General features: G+C 40.1%; 1 long non-coding RNA gene across 1 annotated transcript; it reads right to left on the minus strand.

The window, feature by feature from the left end:
- Positions 1-4,221: 4,221 nt before the first annotated feature.
- LOC132602158 (uncharacterized) lies at positions 4,222-6,320 on the minus strand. Its single transcript, XR_009567629.1, has 3 exons — positions 5,553-6,320; positions 4,532-4,596; positions 4,222-4,331 (listed from the first exon to the last, which is right to left on the minus strand). It is a non-coding gene; the product is annotated as an uncharacterized LOC132602158 (long non-coding RNA).
- Between the last annotated feature and the right edge of the window lie 403 nt (positions 6,321-6,723).

A 6,723-nucleotide genomic window follows, 5' to 3' on the forward strand; every position in this document is an offset into this window, starting at 1 on the left:
GTTTCACCCCAATACAACTAGAAACATATGGAGTAATATAAGAAAAAGTAGAACCCGGATCTATCAGTGCATATACATCACGGGAGAATATAGACAATGTACCTGTGACCACATCCGGGGAGGACTCAAGATCCTGTCGTCTGACTAAAGCATATACACGGGGCTGAGTGGAACCTGAAGTAGATGCTGCCCCTCTACCTCTACCTCGGCCTGCTGACATCTGCGGAATCTGTCCTGCCGGGCGTGCTGAGGAAGAACCAGCTACTGAACCTGTGGGCTGAATTCCAACTCTACCACTCATCGACGGGAAATCTCTCATCATGTGCCCAACTTGGCCGCAAGTATAGCAAGCGTCCGAACCCTGGCGACACTGTCCGGAATGCAATCTATCGCACTAGCTGCATCGCGGTACTAGGGGTCTCATCTGGCTATAATCTTCCCTGAACTGGGAATCTGAGGCCCTCGAACTCTGGCCCTGTCCTGAACGGAATGAGCGATCAAATCTCCTACCTGCAAAATCGGGGAGGTGCACTGGTCACTGACTGGCCTGAGTAATCAGAATACGTCTGCCTTGATCCCCCTCTATAACCACTGCCTGCTCCCATAGATCTAGCCCTCTTGCCTTGCCTTCTTTCACAATCGCGGTCACTTCTTGGTGGTTGTTGTCGCCCCTCTAAATTCTGAGCATGGGCCTGTATTCGGGAAATATCCATCCCCTCTTGCAAGGAAGCCGTTAAACAATCTCTAAACAAATGTGGCCCCAGGCCACTTACAAATCATTGTACCTGATCTCCCATGTCGGCCATAATAGCCGGGGCATATCTAGCCAAAGAATTAAATTGCATGCTATATTCCCGGGCACTCATATCCCCTTGCCTCAGATTTAGAAATCTATCCGCTCTAGCTCGGCGAATCTTGGGTGGAAAATAGTGACGAATAAAAGCATCCACGAATTCTTGCCAAACCGGAGGAGGCGCATTCTCCCCTCTTGATAATACCTAATTGTTGTACCACAAAACAGCCACATCCCGGAGTCTATAAGATGCCAACTCCACGGATTCAGTTTCAGAGGCATGGACAATCTTCAATGTCCTCAGTACCTCATCTATGAAACCTCGTGGGTCTTCATCCGGCTTTGACCCGAAAAACTCCAGAGGATTTAGACTCATGAAATCACGGGCTTTGGTACTTGCTGCCCGATCACTTGAACTCGCACTTTGTCGTTGTGCCTGGGCGGCAACCAATTGCGTCAATAAATGAATGGCCTCGGTCATTTGTTGACCCGAAGCAACTGGAGGAGGGATTGGAGCTGGAGCTCCTCCTTTCTCTTCCACATTAGGCGGGGTAGAAGAGGTATTAGACAAGGCCTCATTGTGTGATTCGCCTTCTTCTATGTTCATCGGAGGCTCTCTTTCTACTCGCCTATTTGTCGTAGTCTTGCCCTTCTGGGCAGCTGTAGCCTTTCCCTTTGGCGGCATTCTGAAATCACAACACACTATTAGGGAGGACAAAATCTTAAACATGGCTCTATCGCACGATCTCATGAGAAGAAGAATGGTCATTTTTCCTAAATGCCCTGTAGCCACTTGTTTATTGATGTGGCGCGCAACATACCATAAACAAGACTCTACTAGACACGGCTCGTAGACACTTCCTAGGACTGAACCGCTCTGATACCACTTCTGTCACGACCTAGCTAGGGGCCATGACGGGTACCCGGGGCTAGCCACCGAGCACCACTCGTGCTACTACTTATCTTGCTCATTTAATGGTTTTTTATCAGTTTTATACTCAAATTGTAAGAAAACCATATTTTATATGGAAACATAAATACTCTTTAAATACATTTGTCTCTCGGCCATCAAAATAATATATACATATAATAGCATCTCGTGAGACCATCTAACCCACACTGCGCATCTACGAGCCTCTACTGGAGTGCTAAGCATAAGGACGGGACAGGATCCCGTCATGCCCAAAAATACATATACATGAATATACACAAAGAATCGTCATAAGCACCTCCAAACAAAGGAGTGCTTTCAATCGGCTGACAGCTACTGCTGGTCTGGGTCGAGCTCTCCTCCCTGTCTACCTGTGGGCATGATCACAGCATCCAAGAAAACAGACGTCAGTACAAATATTGTACTGAGTATGACAGGCATAAACAAGGAAATAAGGCAACGACATACAAGAAGAATCAATATGGAATGACTGTATCTGACTGACAAGTGTAAAAGAAATAATGCATGCTGGCTTACTCATAGTCATCATCAGGATATGTGTGCATAAATATATGTATATCAGCTGCCCGCCCATATAGGTACGGTGTAATAATGTATAAGCTGCCCGTCCATATCGGATCGGTGTGATAATCATAACATTAGCCTGCGTCCAGGCCTCCGCGTCCGGGGTATCATCTCATGCCGCCCACTAGTGGTGTCTGCCCATGCCATTTGTCCATGGTGTATCGTATAGCTGCCTGTCTTATGACTGCCTGGCCAACTAGGTGCGGTGTTATATCATCATCATACATGCTCATCATAATATGCTCATCGTAACATAGTTATCATAATACATACATAAGGCTTATGAACAACTTTACTTTATCGGGGTGACGTAAGGTCGTGATCCCCCAATTTCATTATGGAGCAAGTATTGACATCCTGCCTCACCTTGAAGGAACTAACATATAAGGTGAGTGTGAGCAATAAATATCATCATGCCATTTTAGGATCATCATATCATATTTCTTATCTTATGTTACCATTCATAGATGTAGGCTTTTAGCTTTTCAGAATATAGGAACCCATGAAGAGGAGGAAAATTATGCTATGAGATTCATGCCATTAGAAAGAAGGGACTAGCCTCACATACCTTTGTTGTTTAACTATACTATCGTTTTCTTGATCTCCTTCGATGTCACGTCTCTGCCTTCAAGAGAGAATTCATACCGACGTTAGTCAATTGGCGATAAGAACACACCACTATTCTTAGAGAAAATTGGGCAGCGTTTCCTTTGTTTCTACTACCTTCCCCATGTTTCATTTCAACTACCAAACATTCACAACAACGCTCACAATATCATAGCAACAATCGTCGTTTATCTATATTTCCACATTCCACCATTTTTCTCCAATTTTCCACATTTATGGGTTCTAGCTCATCATCACATTTTCTTATACAACACACCCATTTCATGGTCTACACATCATTTATAACATCTTTATACTCACAACACATCAACATTCATAATTCAATCCAACTATCATTCAATTACAGCACTATTCACATTTTATGACCCATTTATTACACTCTTCTATAATTCAAGTGTTTCAACGTATAAATACTTCAATCATCATGAGAAAGTCATCAAACTTACCTTAGATGTTATAGGAACGAGCCTTGAGTAGCAATATTCTTCTATACCAAAAACCCTATTTCACTTCCTTTGATATTTCTTGGTGTAGATGAACTTTGATAGGTTTCACACTCTTGATTTCATGGATTTGGTGTTGTTGATCTTGATTTTCCTTTGATTCTCTTGAATTCTTGTGGATGAAGTGTTTTGGAGTATTCTAGAGAGTTCTTGAATTGTGAAGATGAGAAACGAAATAAAATGAGCTTGGGGTCCCTTATACTAACTTAAAAATCTGATTTTTGTGAACAGTAGTCGGGGTGTAACAGTGGCCGTAAACCCAGTTTACGGGCCGTATTCTGGTTTACGGTCCATCCTTCATGACCGTATTTAAGCATATCAGAAACAGAAAGGTTTGTTGTAGGTCATGGTGGTTTACGGTCACAGTTTACGGGCCGTATTTCAATTTACGGTTCGTATTCTGAGTCGTATTTTACCATTTCAACATTTGACAGAAAGTTGAAGTTTTGATAGTTGGAAGACGATGGCACTTTACGGGCCGTATTCTGTTTTACGACCACTGGGCCGAAATGCAAATCTGCAACCTTTGCGTTTTCAAAACTCATGGGAAGTCATTCCCTTCTTAGTAAAACATCGTACACTCATACTCTTCGTTGGTCTATTCATTCCCTTCTTAGTAAAACATCGTACACTCATACTCTTCGTTGGTCTATTCATTGTATGCTCACGGAAAATTTTCTGAGGTGTAACATTCACTTCTGTCACGACCCAGCTAGGGGCCATGACGGGTACCCGGGGCTAGCCACCGAGCACCCGTCATGGCCCCTAGCTGGGTCGTGACACCCTTGATGCACCTCCCACCGAACGGATGCCTGTTTCTCTTCATCAATTGCTTGTATATCTAGTCCATATTTCCAAAATATAATTGAAAGCTTTTATAAACAATTCATACCTATAAGCAGAATATGTAGACACATATCAAGAAAATAGAACGCTTTAAAAAAGAAAACTAACAGATACTTCTGCTAACTATAGCCTTAAACTTGTATTGTGGTTCAGCAGTTAAACTTATGGCCTTAAGTTTACTCAAAGACTCATCAACCTAAAACATACACAAACATATACTATATCAACAATATAAGAGGTCTATACCTGTTCTAAAGTAAGTTCCATAAACTTGAAATGTTCCTTCCTTGTAGCTTTCCATCTGAAGCCAACTAAGTAGAAGAAAGGATACCACAAAAAGAAGTAGTCAATCAAACAGACCAGGAATTTCAAATACAAAAGTGCAAAAATATTTTCTTATAGGTATTTTCAGAAACTGATGTTATATACTACTAGTACAAAATACTATATGTAAATCACAAAGGTAATAAATTAGATCACAGTTTCAAATAAGACAAAAACGATGGGCATATGTTTTGAAAATTTGAAGTTTCCTTTTAGTTTTGTTTCTTAACTTGTTTACAAGAGTAGTCAAGTGCTTCTGCCTTAAACCGTGCGAGAAAATCAAGAAGCTCGTGTTTTTCACATTTCAAGTGTTTCTGCCTTAAACCGTGTGAGAAAATCAAGAAGCTCGTGCTTTCCACGTTTCAAGTGTTTCTGCCTTAAACCGTGTGAGAAAATCAAGAAGCTCGTGCTTTCCACGTTTCAAGTGCTTCTGCTTTTATTCAAGAATCCCAACCAATGTTTAAGGCTAATATTGGACTGTACAGTAGTGAACAATAGATAATTGGACTGCCAAACGAGATGCACATGGTAAATTGAATTTAAAATCGTATAAAATTGTGAGTATTGAAAGGCTCATAAAGTAAATAAAAATTCCCTACTGCAGACAGTAATAAACCAAATAAACCCTAAAATTTCAGAAACCTCACCATCGAAGACAAGTGAAACATACAAGGTCACCAAATAGATTTGCACAAACCATTAGAACTAAGAAAAAACATTTCAACCTAGTTACAGACCTGTTAGCATGAATTCAACTTCATGAAACAAGCTTGACAAACTATACTGCAATAGAAAAAAACCAAATAATCAAAACTGAAAATAAATGGCAGAGGCGATAGTAGGTTAACAAGCATAAAAAGGGCAGCTCAATGCACTAAGCTCCCGCTATGCGCGGAGTCTGGGAAAGAGCCGGACCACAAGGGTCTATTGTACGCGGCCTTACCTTGCCTCTCCGCAAGAGGTTATTTTCACGGCTTGAACCCTTGACTTCCTGGTCAAATGACAACAACTTTACTAGTTACTCCAAGGCTCCCCTCCTAGGTTAACAAGCATGAAAGTGGAAAAATTGTCTTCCTTCTTGAATGCTCTACAATTGATTACAACTCTGCATGTTTATTTACTAGAAGAAATATTACCAATTAAAACCTTAATGCTTCACTCAAAACTCAATACTGAAGGAATCTTCTAATTGACAGTATTTTCTGAACGAAAAATTAAAGATATAAAATACTCCAGCAAACAATTAGATCAACTAGACTTGAATCCTTTTGCACCTATTTTCGATATATTTTCATAACTCAGATCTCTAACTAAAACCAAAATCCAAAACCCTAGAAAAGAGAGTAATATATTAGAGAGAGAAAATATAGATCTCAAAGAGGTGAGTTGGGTTATCAGGCATGGGTTCTGGTGATCCCGGGGAAGGTGTTAGGCACCCCGGTATTAAGGATCCGTAAAATACGATTGACCTACGGGTTCTAATAGTATGACTTTGTAGATATAAATTGCTTGTGATAAAAACAGTTTTTGTTTCATATTTTCGCAAATAGAAATTAGTCATTCATGCAAAAAACGCTCCTTTTCAAGAAACGAAAAACGGTAGAGTTTTGCCCAAAATTGGGTGTTTTTTGAATTTCGGACTAGAACACCTAGGTTAAAACCCGAAGGCGTTAACCCAAGTAGAACACTACGTAAGCCCACCCGAGTTTAGAAAAAGATTTTTAGAAAAAATGCTTTTAAGTATAGAAAATAGTTTTTGAAAAATAGTTTTTATAGGCATATTAATATACTCCATAGGTTAGCCATATTTTTAGAACTTTTATCCAATTCTTGGTTTTAATCTTTACAAAAAGTCGCAAAGTTAACTCATTTACCTTTTTAATAGTCAAAGTAGTTCACCCAAGATGATAATCCAAGTTTACAAAACATCTTTCCAACTCAAGTTTCAAATCAATCATAGTAGTCCTAAAGTTTGCCTATAAGTTCAAAATCATATTAAAGGTATCCAAAATCCCCAAAATCATCCGCAATCCTAAATTTGCCTAAATGGTTTTTAAAAAAAAAAAATTGAAAATCAATTTTAGCAACTCTTAGGCGTGATAATATCATTCAGG

This window comes from Lycium barbarum, chromosome 7 (assembly GCF_019175385.1).
Source record: "Lycium barbarum isolate Lr01 chromosome 7, ASM1917538v2, whole genome shotgun sequence".
NCBI classification, from domain to species: Eukaryota; Viridiplantae; Streptophyta; class Magnoliopsida; order Solanales; family Solanaceae; genus Lycium; species Lycium barbarum.